This window comes from Epinephelus lanceolatus, chromosome 16, assembly GCF_041903045.1.
Source record: "Epinephelus lanceolatus isolate andai-2023 chromosome 16, ASM4190304v1, whole genome shotgun sequence".
Taxonomy (NCBI): Eukaryota; Metazoa; Chordata; class Actinopteri; order Perciformes; family Serranidae; genus Epinephelus; species Epinephelus lanceolatus.
The window spans coordinates 30,429,686-30,450,714 of record NC_135749.1 but is presented as its reverse complement, the minus strand read 5'-3'; positions in this window follow the sequence as shown (position 1 = coordinate 30,450,714).

Below are 21,029 nucleotides of genomic sequence, written 5' to 3'. Positions count from 1 at the left end.
TGTGCTAACAGTCCAAACATTGCCAACAATAGCAACAGTTCTAGCAGGGCTAGAGCTCATCATGGGCGGAGTCAAATGTTTAACACCACCTACATTGAATATGTTTGACTTACTCAACGACAACATCTGAAAGTGGATGTCAAGACTTCATGAAGCACAAAATTCTGAACACTGCAGCCTCAAAAATATATTACATCAGTATATTTGTGATATAATCATAATCAGGAAAAAGCCACTGGCTGCATATAAAGAAATAGGGATAAAATTGTAATTTGTCCTCTTGGTTCTCTGGTGGAAGAGCGGGGCAGCTGGAGGATGCCTATAGGCTGTAGGATAGAGCCAAGCGGCTGAGAGTCAAGCCAGGGCCCACGCAGCACGCTGGTGGCTTTACCAAAGCTGGAGAGGCTGCAGGCGCAGTGACAGCAGTTGAGAGGAGAGCCAAGGTCTGCAGAGCATGTTGGAGGCTCCACATCCAAGAATGACTCCTGCACTCCTTCTGGTTCTCCAACACGGCCTGCGGGTCCGTGCTCTCCTCTCAACTTCAGAGAGCCCCTCTGATCGAGGTTGTGCTCTGCGCCTCTGCCAGAGAACCAGAGGGAGGGCGGAAAGGCAGGGGGAGGGTTCGTGCCCATGGCTCTCTGTCAGCTTTCCTCCAGTGTCCACATACCCCTAGATGTGGATCTGTAGACTATTGTCTTTCTGGGGAGGATGTCAGAGAGTGGAACTTAGCAAGAAAAGTTGTGGGATCCATATTAATGCATAAACTCATCAAATTCAGTGCTCCATATCGCTATATTCCAAGCAACTGTTGCCATATTCCACTGAGATGGACTGTGCTGCACCCAATGGTCCCTCCACCTCACTCTCACATATCAGACATAGCAAGGCCAGCTACATCCTTCTGTTTCCAGTCTTTACGCTAAGCTAAGCTACATATTGAACAGACAGATATGAGAGTGGTGTTAATGTCCTCATCTAACTCTAACAATTAAGTGAATCAGTGCGCATCCCAAATATGAAATATAAATATGAAGTTTCATAGTGAAGCTTTTAATTGTGAGAAACGTTTTACTCTTTGTTTGTATTTGCCCTCACCTTGTCAATATTAATAACACCAGAGAAACACTAGAATAGTATACTATTGCTGAGATACAATTAGAAACAATCACAATCTTTATTTTTGATTAAAAACTCCTCACTTTTAGAAACTTGATCCAGTTCCCCTAGTCCCTTTACTGTATCTGGAGGTCAAAGATGTTGTTTCAACAGTCCTCCAGCAGAGAGAGCAGTTAGCTACAGAGTGGATACTGTATCAGACATGGAGACAGACAGAGTATCAGGGAGAAAGAGATAGAGGAGTGTCACAGAGAGAGGCAGGGGAGGGGGAGGATAAAGGCCAAGGAGAGGAAACGAGGGAGAACTCTCTCACACCCCATCACACTGTTTCTTCAGGTACACCTGAAGGTCACAGACACACTTACAGGAAGGACAAGAGGGCTTCTTCTTCCCCTCCTCTCCCTCCTGTCCATCATTCACAGCCGCCTACAGTCTATATTAACAGTTGAAGTCATCTCAGATTCAGTGAGTAACACGAGCTGCGTTGTAGAATGAGATTCCCTCCTACAGCCCGACATCTTTCTGCAAAGCAGCAAAATGATGGCTCCACCTTGTGATGCAAGACATTATGCAATGCTCACATTGTTGCAGACAGAAGGCACATTTTGAAAATCATGCTCTTATGCTCACTGAGGCAAACTGTGAATCGATTTTTGTGTCTTTCAAATCGGTCTTCAGAAGGGCTCTTTAATTACCATGTTGTTTAATCAGAGGATTAAAACCAGCACTGTAACAAAAATAATAGCATTGATGATGACTAAAATCAGCTGTACATGTTGACCCTTTAATTATCTCCAAGTACCCATTTCTTAACATCTTCATTAGGGGTCCAAGGAAAGGTCTTATACTAATTACAGCATTGTGAAACAGCCAGTTTGATTCACACATCACAGCAAGGAAACAGTTCCTCTGAAAGTATCATTCGTCTTCTCTTTGCTCTGCATCTCATAAATATACACCCAAATATGCTAAAGTCTGCTAGAGCTGTATGGTTCATTACATTATGTTAGACAGACTGAGTAGTGCTGTAATCATCTGGTTGAGCTGTGAAGTTTCTGACAAAAACTGGGTTTATTTCTAGGTGCTCTCCTTTTTATGTGCACCCTCTGGGACAGATACAAGAAATGATGATAGCTTTTCATATGACACACAAAAACGATATTTTAGACTACCTGTAAAGCGACTGTAATCAATATTCTTACGTTAACAATCGGTCACATGATTAATTGTGTGTATAAGGGGGCACTTGTGTCAAAGCTACAAGGCTTTTGCACATCTTTCAGCTAATTGGTTTGGTACTGGGGGTCCTGGGTCACTAGCACCGCTCAAAGCATCATTTTGCAGTTGTATTAGCAAATCCATCCATTTTCTAACCGCTTATCCCATTGAGGGTCGCAGGGGGGCTGGAGCCTATCCCAGCTGACATTGGGCGAGAGGCAGGGTACACCCTGGACAGGTCGCCAGACTATCGCAGGGCTGACATGTAGAGACAGACAACCATTCACACTCACATTCACACCTATGGACAATTTAGAGTCACCATTTAACCTACATGTCTTTGGACTGTGGGAGGAAACCAGAGTACCCGGAGAAAACCCACGCTGACACAGGGAGAACATGCAAGCTCCGCACAGAAGGGCTCCCACTCCTGAGATCAAACCAGGAACCCTCTTGCTGTGAGGCAACAGTGCTAACCACCACACCACTGTGCTGTAAACAACACAACAGACAGATGGAGTGCTCTGGAGTGGAGATGATAAACAGAGTTAGGCCAGAGATAATACTTGCTTTATAATCACGTGTTCATGTAGACAACCCATGGCGTCTTTAATGAAATAGTTCATATACTTGCCTGTGTACTACACATGTTTGTGGCGGATTCCACGAGAGGGCATACCAGAGAAGTCAGACTGTATAGAACTTCCTGATTTGTATAACATAAACACTAAACATGGCGACACTTAAAAGGTTATTTTGGCTGCATTCCAAATTGCATACTTTTTTTTTTTTACTTTCTGTTCATACCGCAGCTGCTCTTACAAAGTATTACAAGGAGCATGCATAGCTACAATTGGGACTTTTCATCATGACATTGCACCTTGAACTTTGACCCTGTTGCTCATATATCCATTGCACACTGCAGCGCAAAATTTAAACTAAAAAGAAAATGTATGCAGTTTAAATCTAGCACGTTGTGTTACTTTGGAGATACAACAAAACACCATTCACCAATTTCACCCAAGATGGAGGTCAACCCGAGGAGCTCTGCTGCTGTTACTATGAAATGTATGTCGTTTTAACTTTAAAGTTTTAAATGTATTCATTGTAGATTGATTGACTGAGTCATTGATTCATTCATTGCAGTCACTGATGCTTGTGTCAGCTCCCAACGAACTGTCATCCATCTGCTGCTCATTGACGTATCGTCCATTGCACACGGGATTGTGGGTCAGAATAGCCACAAAAGCATTCTGGTATTCTAGCATACTGCATTTGACAAACTGTGTATTGGGACCTAGCAATCTTTTTCGGACATACTAAATAGTGGTAGTATGATTACTGGAACGCACCGTCTTCCACTCCTCAAGGCAGAAAGAGCAACAGCAGTGCCATCATATTAGATCATATGTAAGACCTCTAAATCAAGCACATCATGACAATAGCAAATATGTGTCTCACACTGGCCCTACTGTTCATGTTCTTGCGAACGCATAGTGTTAATGTCAGGATACACAAGGCAACCATTATGCACACCCCGAGGCATAGTGAAAAGCAAGTATATCTCTGGCTTTAAAGGAGAGTGAATATTGGACTTAGATTTGTCAGGAGGACATAAACACAACTCCAAATGGATGCTATGTTTGGATGGATGTTTTCTCTTTATTTTTTTTTTCATCCATCCAACATTTTTTTCTTGTGTCTTGCTATTTTTAAAAAAAAAAAAAAACATTCAGTCTTGTTCCTGTTACAAATCTCCACATTGGCTGGAACATCTGCGTAGGAAAAAGAAAGCATCGTTCTCATTTTCCAGAACAGTGACCAGGCCCTTGTGAGTAAGGCTGCCTGATGTGTCATCTATCCATGCAACAACCCAAAAAAAGCAGGATTTAAAGGGCTGATGGGTACTTCACCTGCAGTTTCAAGGCTGTCAGGCAAGACAAATATTCTGTTCAAAAAGGTAAATGATTTACACAAGTGAATGAAGATTCATTATACATTCAGAGGTAAATTTCATTTATTGCATGCAGCAGGTGTCTACTGTATGCTCTGAATGCCAAGCACATAAATCTGCACTCAGCTGTAAATTACAAAGACTCTGTGTGCGTGTTAGTGGGACTGAAGGCTCTCTTTATAACGGGCGACTCTAGATCAGATCCCTGCCACTGCTAGTCAGTAAATATGGAGTCTTCCTCTTCTCTGTCACATCCACAGTCTCTCTCACCTTTCTGTGGTGTATCATCGATCAGTGCCTCCTGCCGTCTGCTTATCCGCTCATCCATATGTCACTCCTTATCCCTCCTTTCCTCAAATATCTCTGAGCAGGTGTATCACCAGCCCAGTCGCCAGAATAAAATGTTGGTATCAAACGTTTCTGCAAACCAATATGTCACATTTGTATATTTCATATGAATGACGTGGCACAGATTACATGTCTATGAGCTGAATTTCTCATCAGCAGGAGGAGGTGATGGTGGATGGCATGACACTTAGGTGAACTGGCTGCACAGTTGCAACACAATCACCTTGCATTGTACGTTTCTGCAAAACCACAGAAAACTTACATTTGCATGTTATTATGTAGCAAACATGTTGAAACATTACATTGCGACAACACTATGGTTAATGTGTGGATAGGTTTAGATGCAAAAAAAAACACTTGGTTATGGTTAGGATGAAATCATGTTTTGACTTAAAATACCCCATTTGAGGGGCATAATCCTGGCGGGAAAATGTCTCAGCAAAAAACAACCGCTTTTCGTGTCACTATCCTCTGCGCTGTTCTCTCTTTATTGTCAGTCAGTGTGCAGTATACTTCTGGGGACATTTTGATCCCCATAGCTCACTTTATTAATTGCGTCACTGATATGCAATGTATGAAATATATTCATTTGTTTGGTTTGGTTTGGTTTGCAGAAATGCACAATGTTAACATTTTCCTCTTTTAAACCTATAGAGGGCTCTCTGTCAGAAAGGGATTTCTTGGTTTTAGTTCAGAAAGAAGTCGTGGTTCAGGAGGTTCAGCCTACAAGGAAAAGTTCTCTAATGTTCAGTACTTGTCCAGTTGTGTTTCTAGCGACCAAACTTTTTAGTATTTTGAGGCAACACTTCATGTTTTCCTAAACCAATCAAGTGTTTTTGTGCCTTAGTCTAACCACAACTTAACCACAGTGCTATCACAACATAAATTTAAATAATAATTTAAATATAAATAAATGTTAAGTCCTATCATATCCACTGCAGATGAAATGTACAAATTTAAACAAGTCCCCTAACCCATACAGCCACATAAGTTGTATGTTCACACCTCTGCATACAACCCTCAGGAGCATTTCCTAAATTAGTGTGCTGGTAGGTCCCTGGCTAGGTTTTGAAAAACTTCATGATTTGGCGTTGAATAAGTTCTTTTGTTACTAAGGAAAGAGGGTTACTTATCTCACATGACATATGTTAACATACTACATTTCGTACCTAAAATAACTTTTACATATATTTTAGGTTTCACATGGGACGTGAACACTGGTCTCCTAGATGAAAGTCCAGTGCTTGTTTGACTTATGCACCTTCCCTCCTTCCCACCCTTGGGGAGATTTTCTCACTCTTTGTACTGCTCCACATGACCTCCGCCTTTGCTCCTGTAGTAACTACTTTGGTCACTAGAGGTCGCCGCCCAACAAATACATAGAGTGCTGCAAGGATGACGTTTCTTTGAAAGCTGTCACTGAATTTCCGTCATATTCAAGATAATTGCAGAAATAAATTTAGTGGCAACCTAACATGTTTTCTTCAGCAAGATAATCTTCACAATGAACACATGAACATTAGACTATAAACAAACTACTCAACGGTCTCATGACTTCAACATCGCCTCCACAAGAAGGCTGTAAAGCCGTGTTTGACATGAGGATGTTCTGTAGTCTCATTTAGCCACTTTTTAGCAACTGCTGTTTTTAAGACCAATAAAACTTCAAAATTTGTTACGAATTTATGTCATAAAACAAAACATGAAAGTCTCTTAAGCTTCTGTTAACCACAGATCTTATTTAGGGCGTCTAACAAAAAACTCTATTCTATCAAGACAAAGAAACTGAGAGTGCAATGCTAACTCATTTCTGTGTTTTACAGCTCATGCCTGTACCACTCAACATGGGTCGCAATTTCTGCTTGTAAAAACTATGTGGTTGTATTTGAGAGAGTGTATTTGCAGAAACACATAATGCCAACATTTCTTCTGCCGATTTGGTTGGTATCAGTGGGCTAAATAACCGTGTCTTATACCATTCATGTCTTCCTGAAGCAGCTGTTAGTTTTTTTAGGCTGTGCTACACAATGGGTTCAGCTGAATCACACCATCAAAATGCTTCAATACAGGCACTCAATAAGCTGAGATACAGCGAAATGCTCTGATGGAGGAAATAGTGCTCATGAAGTGAGCATGATGGTGTTGACAATAAACTAACAAGCTTAATGTGATAATTCTTCACAATTTCCCATATTTTAAGCGAAAATTTCCACCACGTCTTACTGAGAGAGACTCTCAGGGCACAGTTTTTCTGCATGGAGACAGTTTTATATCCTGGAAAATCAATGTGTGGGCTGGGCTCCTCCATTGTCAAATATGAGTTCATTTGACACCCATTAATCTGATATATGTGCGGGTAGAACAGCTGAACTAATCTCTCTGGTAAAATACAGACCCTTGACTGATTTAACAGTTTTGTTTCTTTCTGCAGAAGAAGCAAAAGGATGTAGGACACTCTCTGTAGCCTACTCATAACATTTGAATGATTCTTCTTTGGTGCTCTGCTGCACACATCTGAGCAGAAGTACTCTGATTTCCAGGATTAGTATGTGCGAGCACGCCTCTAGCTGGCAATTCAGTATGTTGGATTCTGCAAGAGGAAAATTATGATGCAGAGTGAGACATCGTGGAAGAAAAGTGCGCCATTTTAACTGCAGCAATCCCAAAAATTCCTCATCATTGAATCGCTCAGTGTCCCCCTCCTCTACTCCATTTTCTACATCCCTCTCAGAGCTTCACCGACTTCATTCTGACACACACACACACACGCACACATATCCATCTGTCATATTACACTGTCATTCCCTAATCTAGTCTTTATCTCCATTCATTGTCATCATTTGTGTCTTTTTTCATCCTTCTCTTTTTAACATTCCGAGGCAAAGGAAAAAAACAATGATAGTGATCTCCATGGAAACAGCCCAGCAACAGGCTGGGTCCTGGCAACCAATCACAGCCTGTATGAGCACTGTGTCTCATCCAATGGAAGAGGCAGTGGAGGGGGGTATGCAGGGGGTTTGTGGGCCCGTCAAGGTGAATGCTCAGGGAGGCGTGATCAGAACACTTACTTCCTGGTTGGACGGAAAATTTCATCATTTTAGTGTAAAAGAGAGACATAATTCTTAATGAGCAAGACATTAAAACAAGTGGACTTTTCTGTTATACGTAGGTAGTCATTTGTAAAATTTAAAAATACATTTAAATGAACTTTTGAGCATTGACTTTACTAATGGGAGAATAGTTGCACCACCTGCCAGTTAACAAGATGGATGACACACATTAGAGCTGCTGAGATTTTATTTCTATCAGGCTCATTGAATTAGGCTGGGACTAATGTAATGGGGAAGCCTCCTGTAAAGGATTATGTTACATGTAGCAACCGCTGCCATCACTGGGTACGGCTCTGATGTTGCTTTGCACTCATACGTGTTTATTAAAAGGTGGATGTGATAACATGGCCACTGATAAAAACCACCAGCCTTCTCTGTCTTTTCATTTGTAGAGGATCATTAGTTTGGTCATGTGCATGATGGTTTATCGGTCTGTCAGCAGCTTTTATCACAAACTACTGGACCAATCAGCCTCATATTTTGTGTGTACATTTATGTTTGTATTGTGAAGAACCTCTTGTGTGTGCAGTGATTCACAATTGTTGTAAAACCTGTTTTATTGACTGTTTTATACTGTCATTGACTGCTGACTCACTTTTCTTAACTTTTCGGCAAGGGTCGCAAGTTTTCTGCAAATCTCCTTAGCTAAAAACAACAAGCAGTACCGTCTGTTACAGGAAACATTTTGGCTTTGGCTGTGGCTCAAAACTGACATCCATAGAAAAGTTTGATCTCATTTTGAACCAGAGCATCAGCAAATTAATGCCATACCCGATATGTGATGATCCACTAAAGTTAGGCACAATACAAGCTGACAGCTCTCTGCGTTCCGGCTGCTTCATGATTTTCTTGCGTCCGCTGCACGGTGTCATTCCACACCGGGAGCATTTTAGAAGCAAAGCATTTGGTCTGCCCTATGTTGTAGACTTTTTTAACGATTTTGTTGAATTGGTCATTTTTCCTCAATATTTGTGCTTCTACCTTAAGTAAGTAGCCTAGATGTTACGTAGTTACGTAACAATGCATGTTACACCCGCAAACATAATAACAGCCCACAAATGTAATAAACCACAAACGTAATACAAATCTGCAGCTTTTAATGTAATAATCCCACAAATGTAATAAATTTCCCACAAATGTAATAGCAGCTGCCTACTACAAACGTAACACACAATTTTCCGCAAATGTAATAACTACTACATTTGCAGGAAATTATTACATATGTGGGAAGGTGAAAATCTAAACTGTAATAACTTCCCATAAATGTAATATGAGACTGAATAATGATCTTTGTGGTTGTTGTTGTTTGTTTGTTTACTTATACACCTGCCAATAGTGATGCGTGTGTTGACAAGCAACCCGCAGGTTGGGTGGGGCGGGTCAGAAAGTGACAGAGCAGCGTTCTGAGTAAGTTAGAAATAACTTACAGAAGCACACACACACACACACACACACACACACACACACTGGTCATTCCTTGTCAGTTCACAGAATTATTCTGTGGCAGCAAATATGTCTGGTTTACAATAACTTAATCCTCCTCCACTCAAAAATGTGTTTTCTTCTTGTTCCTACAGATGAATGTTTGAGCCTCACTGTGCAGAATGATGTATGTGCAGAGCTTGACACTCAAAGGCTGTTTTCACATTTATCTGCTGAAAATGCTCATATGATTTTAAGGGCTAGGGCTACGAGCTTATGTTGGTGGCTTATGTAGCCTGTGTTTGAACCATTTAATTAAAATATGTCTGTATATCAAAAGCCAAAACCTAAATATGTCGTTTATTCTTTGAAGTAATGAAAACATTTTTCAAGATTTAAGACTGGTACTTTTTGATAGTAACATGGACCAAGACTGTCTGAACACTGACAATTAAAGGCAGGCAAATAATTAATGACTGGTGAGCTTAAATTAATGTAGCCTGTGTGAATGCAGGAAAGTGAGAATTGCCATGTAGGTAACTGAAAATTTCCCAGACAAAATGATACATTATATTACATTACTTTAAATAAACAGCCTTTCAGTTAAAGGTAGGATCTGGAGGAAGGAGCGAAGGTCCCTTAACTTAAACCAATTTATTTAAACCTTGACCTTACCAACCCTTGACCATAGCAGTAAGATCAGAAGATAGTTTTATGTTTGAAAGAGTGATGTCATCCTGTAGAGAGTAGTGTCAGATATCAGAATGGTTATATGTGTCATGCTGGAGAGAACTGGCCAACTTTGTAGTTTGTCGTTTCATTTAGAGGTCTTGTTCCTTGAGCTGCAGTAGGTCTGAAGGACACACACAAACCTGAAATGTTTTATTTCAAGCTTTGGCTTGGATGGAAAGATCAGCAAATCTATTTTTATGGATCTCACTTAGTGTCAGGAAAGCATAAGTTATGCAGACAGCTAGTCATTTCAGACAGTGAAACTTTAGGATCGATAGACAACGAGGCTGAAAGAAGCCAACAAGAGAAATGGCAGGGCAAAGCTGACATCTAATTAACATTAAACTTTGTCCAGAGTTCAACTCGCTGTCACCAACGCCAGTGCTACTGCAGGATGAAATTGATTAAACATCTCGTTTAAGCTTGGGAAACAGTAGATACAGATGATCAATTAGAATAACCAATTAGAAGGCAAGAAGTGGCATATTGCTGTGCAGCAACAAGGATGTATTTAAGACCATTGAGCACCATTCGAAATGGGTTCAAGGCAAATTTACAAGACAGTTTTGTGTGCACATGCAGGCATTATGAGTGGAGTTACCCAAAGCTCAATTCTGGGGCAACAAACAAGAAATTTTGTGAGAACAAGAATGTTGTTTTGTTTGGACAAATTACCTCCATGATATTCCAGTTTTATTTCCACAACAATAGTTGTCTTCATATTTCTGTCACTCGGTTTCAACATTTCATGTCCTGTTTATGAGTCACTGGATATCTTAAGTAGAGTGATGTATTAAGAGGCTCAGGTACTGTTCTCTCTGCCATCCATTAAAAAAACAACACGCCCATTATCCCTCCTCCAAAAAACCCTCAAGTCCTCCCCACGTTATATAACACTGCAGTTAAATCAGACTCTGGAAGCATCAGGAAGCAGTCCCAGGCAGAGGAGACTTTTCTCTGTCAGCCGCGCGCGCGCGCGCGTGTGTGTGTGTGTGTGTGTGTGTGTGTGTGTGTGTGTGTGTGTGACATTCTGCCGCTGTGTTTCACTGAATTATCAATGCATTGAAAAATTAATGCCGTAGCTGTCGATGCATTCATGATCATATCAATGCAGGCTGTAACCTGTGTTGTACATTGTCTATTGAATACTTACATGTTTGATACGAGGAAATGAATGTGTATATCTGTGTGAGATCCTTTCCCACGTTTAAAAGCCTGCATGTGTGTGTGTGTGTGTGTGTGCGCCCTGCTCCCAGGCACAAGTGTGTTACTACCACATTCCATGCCAGTCATCTCCCGATCACATGGCCTGCCAAGTCAGGATACGGTTGCTAAGCAACACCCTCTCATCCTCCCTTGCTCCCTCCCCGTCTCTTATAGTCCATCAAGGAGTGATTGCGTGGGTGGAGGGGGATTGAGAGAGAGAGAGTAAAGTTTATTTATAGAAGCCGTGGCAAAAGAGGGGGAATTACCGTGTTGAGTCTAAAATTAAACTTGCTATCCCCCCTTCTCTCTCTCTCTGTCTCTCTCTCTTTCTCTTTATCCCTGTCTCTCTCCATTTTTTTAATTCCTTTGCTCACTTGCTTTCTCTTGCAGATTCATTCATAGATGCAGTGAGGAGAAGGGTGAGATCGGATGACAAGGATGCATGAGGAGAGTGGGAGTGAGGAGCGAGAACATCCAGTTGTGAGAAATGATCTAATCCATACAGTTAATCTATATTATATCCAGGTATGAGCAGTTATAGTTCATCCAGATAAAGCTGCAAGTCTGCACATTAATACACAATATCTAAATGTTTTACATGTAAATGAGGTGAACATTAGCATGCTATTATACAACTCTTATCTACATATTTATAAGCTGCAGCACCAGACACAAAGTTTCTAAATCACAAACCTAGTACTAAAGCACTAAATCAAACACTTTCCCCATTAACGTTCCTGTCATAGCCGCCTTCACCCAAAGTTAAATCACAGCTTCCACGAAGGGGAACCATTTTAGGCGGTGCTGTCCAGGAGCTGGTGTTAAAATGGAGAGCCCATCAGACTGTAACCACAGCTGTCCTGGTAATAGATGGATTGGATGACAGGATGACAGGGTGGTAGGTGGAGTAAAAGACGTGGAGACAGAAGGAGAGAGTGAGTAATAGCTGTGTGGAAAAATAGGATGGAGACATATATTCAGATTGAAAGATATGGGCAGATTGGCAAAGACAGCAGGTACTGTACATTCCAGCCATTCAGCCATCCATCCTTATAGTGACAATTATGCAACAAGCAGATCCATCCAAGCAATGTGACTGATTAACAAGACATTGAGAATGTGCTCCAATCAGTGTAACAGCACACCTTGCTCATCACTAAAAATATTTCCATTTGCCATTTCCATGGCAACATTGTGACTGCCAGAGCTGGAGCAAAAACCAGAAGGCTACTAAACTGCTACAAAATAGATCGTTTTGATTTATACAGCAGACTCAGTTTTGACAAATGGTTGGAAGAGGATGAGAAGAACACAGAACAAAAAAGAGATATAAGCAAGAGATATGATGTATGTCAGATGAAGAGCTCAAACAGTTTGAGAGGTCGAATTAGCAAAAAGCCGCCTAAAATGGCTTGTTAGGATATTTTATAAACATTTTTTTAACAGATACTCTTGCAGTTGTTACAGAAAAGTTAAAATTTTCTACTGCATTTGCAGAAATTTTCCAACATACTTATATAGGCTAAGTGATTCTTCAGATGAGTCAGTCTTTTTTTTTTTTTTTTTTTTTTTTTTAACTTTCTGCAATCAATTTACTTGATGGCAGCAAGCCAGAGTGTGACCACAGTAAAAAAAAATGACTCGTTGCTATGTTCACATCTGGGGTATTTGTTTATTTAGGAAGCCCCACGATCTCTAGAAAGTTTTAAGCTGAAGTTGGCTGGCTGACCCAACAGGAACTTGAGAACATGTCTGTTGCTAGGTTGTTACTAAAGTTTTGCCTACTTCCTGGAGCTGTAAACGAGCTTTCATTACATATAAGAGTCAACTGACATAACAGAGACAACAGTTGCATTTTGAGAGCTAATTGCCCCATGAATACATTTTGTTTATATATTTTATTTTGTATGCAGTAGTTGTGTAATCGCAGTATTACATGAGGGGGTGTGCTGTAACGTCATTTATGGCACGACAGTGATGCAGTCAGGACCGAGGCACTGAGATCTGTAAGCATCTCTTAAGTAAGACACTACATCCTAAAAGGAGACTTGCATGGTTCCACCTAAGAGTCCTTATTAAAAAAATAGTTTCACATTTTGGGAATTCTGCTTATTCACTTGTTTGCTAAGCATTAGATGAGATGATCAATGCCACCCTCATATCTGTTTTTAGATATTAAACTCCCAGCCAGTTAGCTTAGCTTAGCTTAGCTTAGCTTAGCTTAGTATGAAGGGAAGCAGCTAGCCTGGCTGTCTGACAGTAACAAAATTTGCCTACCAGCACCTCTAGAGCTCACTTATTCGCTAAGTTGCATGCTATATATGTTATATATATTATATTAAACTGATAATCAACATAAAACAAAGTGTGTTTTACGCAGAGTTATGCCCCAGACTACTTCTTGCATCACTATGTGGTTGCCAAGCATCCAGCAGACACTCCAAAGAACAAAAGTGAATGAGCATACGCTGCTTGCAAAATCGCATACTATGCACTACGTACCCAATACGTGCACAAAATATTTGTACTAAAGTTTAACATGCTTTCGTGTGAGTAAACAGCAGTATGTATCTTTTTGGATGCATGGAGCTGTAACTACACTCACTTTTGAGATGGGTAACAATGATAACCTGTGCCAACCTCAGCTCTACCAGCATTTTAAAAATAATTTTAATAATACATCATGCCTAGTAAGGTTAAACCTTGCAGCCAAAATGCTTGGGGCACAAAAGCAGTACATCAGCTAGGTGGGGTGAAGCATGTGATTGCTGCCAGCTTTGCTGTGTGCTTACTGAGTTTTAACCAAGTGATATGCAGTTGGTTATGGAGGTTTGGCAGCATATAGTCTATATTTAATGACACTGAATTAATAAACTGGATTGTTTGAACTACTGGGTGAATTGCTGCAGCAGATGTGTTGCTCCATGTCCCGTGTATTATGACCGGTATACTTAAATTGAAGTGTTATTGGCTTTACAGGTGTCCTCCCTTATTGCACTGTCCACTGTTTGCATACTGTAATATTTCGTCGGACATAACATGCAATTCACATAGTATTGAGAATTCTGACATAGTAAAAATCTCACATACTGTTATAGTGCACTAACTAGCATGTTAGTATGTAATTTCAGATGCAGAGATAGCTCCCAAAAATGTCAAAATTTTTCTAGTCTCTTTCACCAACACCACATAGAAGTCAATCATACTGACCACTGTCTAAATAATGGATACCAGGGTGTAACAGTTAATAAACACTAAAATGGCAATGTCTGGAAAAGTTACAGCATACACATGTAAAATGAATGAACTGAAAATTCTGTCATGGTCCTTTGTTCAGTGGTTAAAGTTTATTGTCTTCTTCAGAGGTTTGTAGTGAGAAATATTTGTTGTGACTGTTTGTATTGATTCTCTGTTGAGTTCATTTCAGGCTGATTAGAGAAGCTTTTCAACGGGTCAGAGCACTCATTCTCATTTGGAAAATGACTTTCAGCAGCGACAACAGCACACAGTTTGCTTTGTGTGTCTCTTTACCTCTCTTCTTCTGCAATATAAACAGCGTTCAGCACAACAATTATCACAGCCTGCCGTTATCAGTACTTTGTGATGCACTGGATTACATTTAATTGTGAGGTGTCCCTGTGTCCTCTCGCTGTATATTTGCAGAACATGTCACACAAGATAAATGTGCACACATTACAGAACGTGTCCCAGTACTGCTTCACCCCATTACTTTGGAGGAGAGGTCCAGTAACCCCAGGAGAGTGAGCAGTTGTGAGTTTTACAGCAGGGCCAAACAGGACTAAACCAAGGCTAACACATTCCTCTTGTCTCTGTGCTGACCAGCCTGCACAACTGCAAGAAACACTACTGCTCAGATGTTCAACAGCCAGGCGGATTAGTTGTTTGGAGAGATTGTGCTGTGGCTTGAATGCCACATGTTTGTTTCAACACAACACTAAAGTGTTCATCAACAGCTATGCTTTTTTTATAGTTTCTTTTGAGACATTAGTGCATCAAAACTCTGCTTTCTCCTGGCCCAGCTAAGCCTCGTGTGGCCCTGCAGTGGGAAATCAGCCAATTTCATCTCAAGGTCTTATCAAATCTCCTGTTCCTCGCACTGCTGGAGCCGTAACATGATGAATGGCCAGTGATTTCCTCTACAAGGTCATCCCGACACCTCTAAACATCCGTGTGTGTGTGTGTGTGTGTGTGTGTGTGTGTGTGTGTTCCCAGGGAAACAGTGATGGCTTTTCTTTGCAGGCCAAATGAAACATCAACATCATAGGAGATAAGGAGAAAGAGAGAGAGATGAATGTCTGAGGTGGCTCCATTACTCAGGTGAGTGGCTGGACAGATCTGACTGGCCATAATCCAAAACATACTCAAATACAGTGGAACCAAAGACATACATTTCCAGCTTAGTGCTATAACCTTCTTAGAATTGCAGGCAATCCAGCAAACTGTAATTTATTGTATTTTTTAAAAAAGGACAAACTTCTTTTAAAAATACTGTTGTTTGTTTGTTTGTTTGTTTTTTACAAAATCAAGCTTTTTAAAGATGCTCTGTATGAAATTCAGAGCATATTAATGATTGAGAGTCTGAGCTGGGGTTGTCTGCACATGGCTCTCATTATGGAGGTGGCTGAGCCGGCGGCTAGAAGCTTACAGTGCTAACAGTGTGAACAGTGCTAACAGCGGCAACAGTGCTGGCATGCTGACAGTGTTAGGACACAGTAACAAATGCGTAAAATTAACATTGGCGTGTATTCACCTCCCATTCACTTCCATTCAGTATGAGAGAATTGGCAAATCAAACATTTGCATTTGGTGTCAGATGAAACTCACATCCTCACATTGCATAGAGTTCAACTTTGGTGAATACTGACCAAAGACATTTATTGTTGCTGTGTTTAACCAGCTAACATTGTATGATATTGACCATGAAAAATGCAAACTGCCCTACATGAGAGATGGTACCTGACTGGCAGTGAGTCAGAAGACAGACATAAAAATGTCACCAAGATAAGAGATAAAATACACAAATGCCAAAACTAAGAATCCAGAAAACAAACAAGAAATTAAAAATCAATAAAATAGCAAAAAATAAACAGACAGCTCAGATAAAATCATAATATACTTTCAAATATGGCACATTTTTTGTAGAGACTTAAACAAAGACAGCCTTATATCCTCTGGCAGGTCCTTCCAGAGCTTCAGGGCCCTGAAGGCAAAAACTCTGCCCCCTTTAGTCTTCAGCCTGGACTCTATAAGAGATAAACGACCTCTGCCAGAGGATCTCAAACTACGCAAATGTTCATGAGGTATTAAAAAGGAGCCAGGCCATGAAGAGCCTTGAAGTTTATCACAAAGAGCTTAAAATCAATCCTAAAACAAACAGGGGCCAATGTACGGTGGCTTAACAAGTTTCCAAAGCATCATGGGTATTTTCTGACGTAACAAAGAGATTTAAATCACATAATGAAAGCCAAAGATTGTTGCTCAGTTTTTGTTAGCATCCATATCATGAAATCATTCTTTAAAATCTTTGCACAAATAATTCAAATTATCAAATATTTGGAGAATATAGGTGGGCACCCATTGGGCTCATGCTCAATGTAAGATACATACATGGACATGGATGGAGCCTTCTGTCTGTAATCTGCGTTCATTTTCTTTGAATTTGTGCACATTTTCTGAGAGCATGTGGGTAGGGACGAAAAGGAACAGTACCACCTGAGATCACGGGGGCAGTGTAATGTAGGTCAAGCAAGATACGGCTGTAGGTGATGACAAAGACATTTAACAACGTTGGAAAGTTCAAATAAACACAAGAAATTTGTGCTCTAGAGAAAGGATCAGCACTCAGTGAATAACCTCCTATGCCCTGTGATAAGCTATTATGGCAAGGCTTAACTATACAGACCAGTGAGCAGTGATAACTGTCTTTGGGGTCATCAGGTGGGAACCTCCTTTCACCAGTGTTTTGTCTAGTTGGTCCCATGACACCTCCAGGAACCTTGACAGTGATTTCTAGCGTCCCAGAGACACTCCCCTAATGCCAGGTCTCACTGCTCCCCGCACCAACCCAATAACCTCCTTTACCTTACTTACACATGGCTTTTTCAGCCCAAACAGCACTGCCACCTTCAACAAACCCAGACTCCATTTATGCGAGCTCCAGGTAGAAGCAATGCTGATACTACCTTTCCTAGCACATTCACCATACCCTATTTCACACGCTACATATCATAACTCCAATATAAGCTAAAGTTAAAGGAGATAGAAAAGATTAACTCACAGAATCAGCAAACACACTCACCTTGCAGCATGGTCTCAAACAAAAGGGATTCAAATATGCCACTCCCACAATTAAAATAACCTTCTTCTTCCTGGATTTTCTCCTGAGAGGACTGACTGGTGGATCTCTCCACCTGATCTCAAGGAGTTATGTACTGATTAGGAATAAATCAGTAACATAGGGAAAATAATTCTCCATCCACATGTTGCAATGTATGTAATGGCCTTACAGACCACTGCTGTCTACAACGCTGCCTCCTTTAAAAGGTACACTTCTATGACCCTCTCCACTGTAAACTTGTTTGTTGTTGTCAGAAACTTTTGACTCTGCCCCCCAGTATATTAACTTTATTTGGCTCAACATAAAGAAAGCATGGAAGTATGAGGGCAGTGACGTTTCCGTTTGAATCGGACATATCTATATTTATACGTAAAAGGAGTATCAATGAGCCCATACACTCACAAGTCATCTTATGTGCAATATCTCTAATGTACGGTTCACACCACAATGACAGCAGACAACTCTTACTCATGATCCATGACAGCCCCATCTCCATTGAGAAATTATCTTTCACTCCTCATTAGTTTTATACGATTAACTAAGCCGACTTGCACCTCTTTGAAATTCCTGCATCGTTGACAGATTCAAGAGCATTATTATTCAAAATGATGTTTCTGCATTTGTGCATTTATCCAAAAGCCTAAATGCAAAAGAGCAGAAAAATAAATAATGTCATCATTCAAAGTTGCAGCTCTTTGTTACAAGTGCAACATTCATGCCTTGTGGTGAGAAAGTGTTTAGGTATTAGGTGACAGAGTGTGGCGTTGTGCTGCATGTTGCATCGTGAGTCATTCTCCCTGCTGCCTCTCTCTCTTTTCCTCACCTCCATCCCTCCCTCCATCTTGTCCTCACTCCCCCACGCTGGGAATTATGCAACACTCTGCAGAGCTGTCAGGAGAGGCATGAAGGGAGAACTGTGTGTATATGTGTTTGATGGGTGGTGGTGGAGGGTGTAGATGGATGGAGAAGGAAAGAGGGATTAGAGTATATATGAGAGCAAAGGAGAGAAAGGTGGGGAGAGACTAATCCTTGTTTATAAAGCTCTCCCTCTGTCCTCCTCCTTCATTCATCACTCCCATCCGCTCTCACACATCCTCCTTTATTTCACTCCTCTTCCATCAAGGTCGTCGACAAGGACGGTCTAGCCACATTCTCTGGCTTGCAATTGGCTGTCGCAGTAGAGTAGGGCCTTAAAGAGACAGCAGCATGGCTTTTTTAAATATATATATCCGTTTGGCCCGGACAGCAGCCATCTTTGCCACAGCAGAGCACCAGCTGGGGGAGGCGTGACTGTGTTTGACTCATGGAGTTTCCCAAAATGCCTTTCCCCCCCCCTTCCTGAAATATTTATTGTGAGCAGTTAGAAGAGCATTTAGAGTTGGCAGCTGAAGCTGTTTTCTTCCTGTTAAGAGAGAGAGCAATGTCAGAGTGGCGTCCTGCCCTTCAGTGGTTATTGATCACTTGTGTTCAACCACAGAGTATTTATAGATACGACACTTTAACATACAACTCTGCAGCCCCACGTTGTCTGATAGAAGTGAAAGTGTGGTCCTTGAATGTGTCTGGAAGTTGTAGTGTTTTAAATTGAGTGTTTGAGTGCAGAGCAGCTGAAAGAGTGAATCTGCAATTACACCCGACAGTCTTTACAGAGACTTGTATTTGGTTTTCAAACTGTGTCAGTGTCTGGATTACAGAAGGGACATGAAGGAGAGAAAAACATGCCACGCCTTTATTAAGATGCACACTTTGTTTTTAACTCGGAGCATCTGAAGTAGTGAGGCAGAGATAAAACCCGACAGCTATAATAGAGACTAATGGTCATTTTATTTTGCAGAACAAATGCCATGAGAGCTTAGACACATAAATCCATGCAAGGATTTGTTGTGAAGCATGATTATCACAAAACAATGTGCTGAAACTTCCACTAAGGTTGAAAAATAATCTCAGAAAAAGTGGATATTAGTGAGGGAAAGAAATTTTACATACAAACAGCGTGAATGCACAATAGCTGTGACCACATACGCACATGCAGCCAGGTGTTGCCCCTTTTTTATTCAACTGGCATGATCAGATGATCAGCTGTCCTTTGGCTCATGACCATTTTTTCCAAAAAAAAAAATCTTGTCAGTCTGTGAATCCACTTGGAAGTTATGCATCTTTTTGCAATAGGCCATGCCCACATCCCACACACCATTTAGCCAGTTGTCTGATCCCAGGTCCCCTCCCCTTAGTTACTGTTGCAAAGTCAGACAAGCTTTACAGAAACAGATATGGCAACATTGGTTCCATTTTTGAGTGCTGTGCTGACAGCAAGGACTACAGCAGGGATCCCTAACGTGCTTTGCCCGGGGGCCACTTTTGAAAAATAACAGGAGGCCAGGGGCTAGTCGCAGCAGTCCCACACAGGTCAGGTGTACGCAGGGGCATTTTTAGGAATTGAGGACACACAGGGCTTAGATCAGCCCTCTGTCAAAGGGCCCGGGAGATCCTCGCCTGGCAGTTTTTTGATTAACAAGCTCTATTTTGATCCTTCTTTTAATGCACTCTCGGTGATATATACTGAGGTGTTGAAGTAGATGAAGCTACCCTAGTACTAAGCACCGACTGGTTGTGAATACTATCCAGGTCCACTGAGGGGTGTCCAGCAAGAACAATCCAAAGTCACTTATTTCTCAGTTTCTTTTATTTCGAGCCAACGTGTTCTGATCGAAGAGGGGCGGAGCATAAGCTTGCTGTGTGCTTATTGGTGAATAGTCCAGGTACAACAGACAGATGCTGACAGAGAGAGGTGGTATTATATGGTCCAATTCAGTCTGAATGCTGCACAAAGTGAAGGACTTTTTTTTTTTACACTATGACTGTATCTATATCAAAAGTACAAAAAAAATCCCAGCATGAATAAATTTATTTTTATTGTGAACTAGAAAATGGTTAGGGGGCCATGCAACTGCCTATTGGGGACCAGATTTGGCCCACAGGCCACGAGGTGAGTATCACTGGATTACGAAATGCAATCAATGATCACAATGACGTCATATATATCCAAATAAATAACACCAAAAGTTACTTTGGGGCAGCACGTAGCCTTACAACATGTTCACACTGGACACAGAAGCGCCCTGATGTCAGGTGCCACGCAGCCACCCATCAGCAGTCGCCTGGCATTTCACAACAGAGTTGCATTTCTGTGCGCCAGTCAGCAAGCGATTCTGCTCCTCTGGTGTTTTGTTGTCACACATAGAAAGTCTATGTGTGTGTGTGTGTGTGTGTGTGTGTGTGTGTGTGTGTGTGCGTGCGCGTGCGCGTGTGTGTGCCTGCTTGTCTCTCTCGCTCGATTAGACACAACTGACAGATATGGCAGTTATGGCGTTGTGGCACTTTCACGTCAAGTTTGAATCCAGCCTTAAAGAGATATAGCCTATAGATATATATCATATAAACAAAGGAATGTTAAATTCTGGCTAATGATAATTCATGTCATCAGAAAAATATGTCAGCAACCAGCCTGTCTGTCTCTTTCCAAATCTCTTATATGTTAACATAGAATAAGGAGGAAGCAAATCTG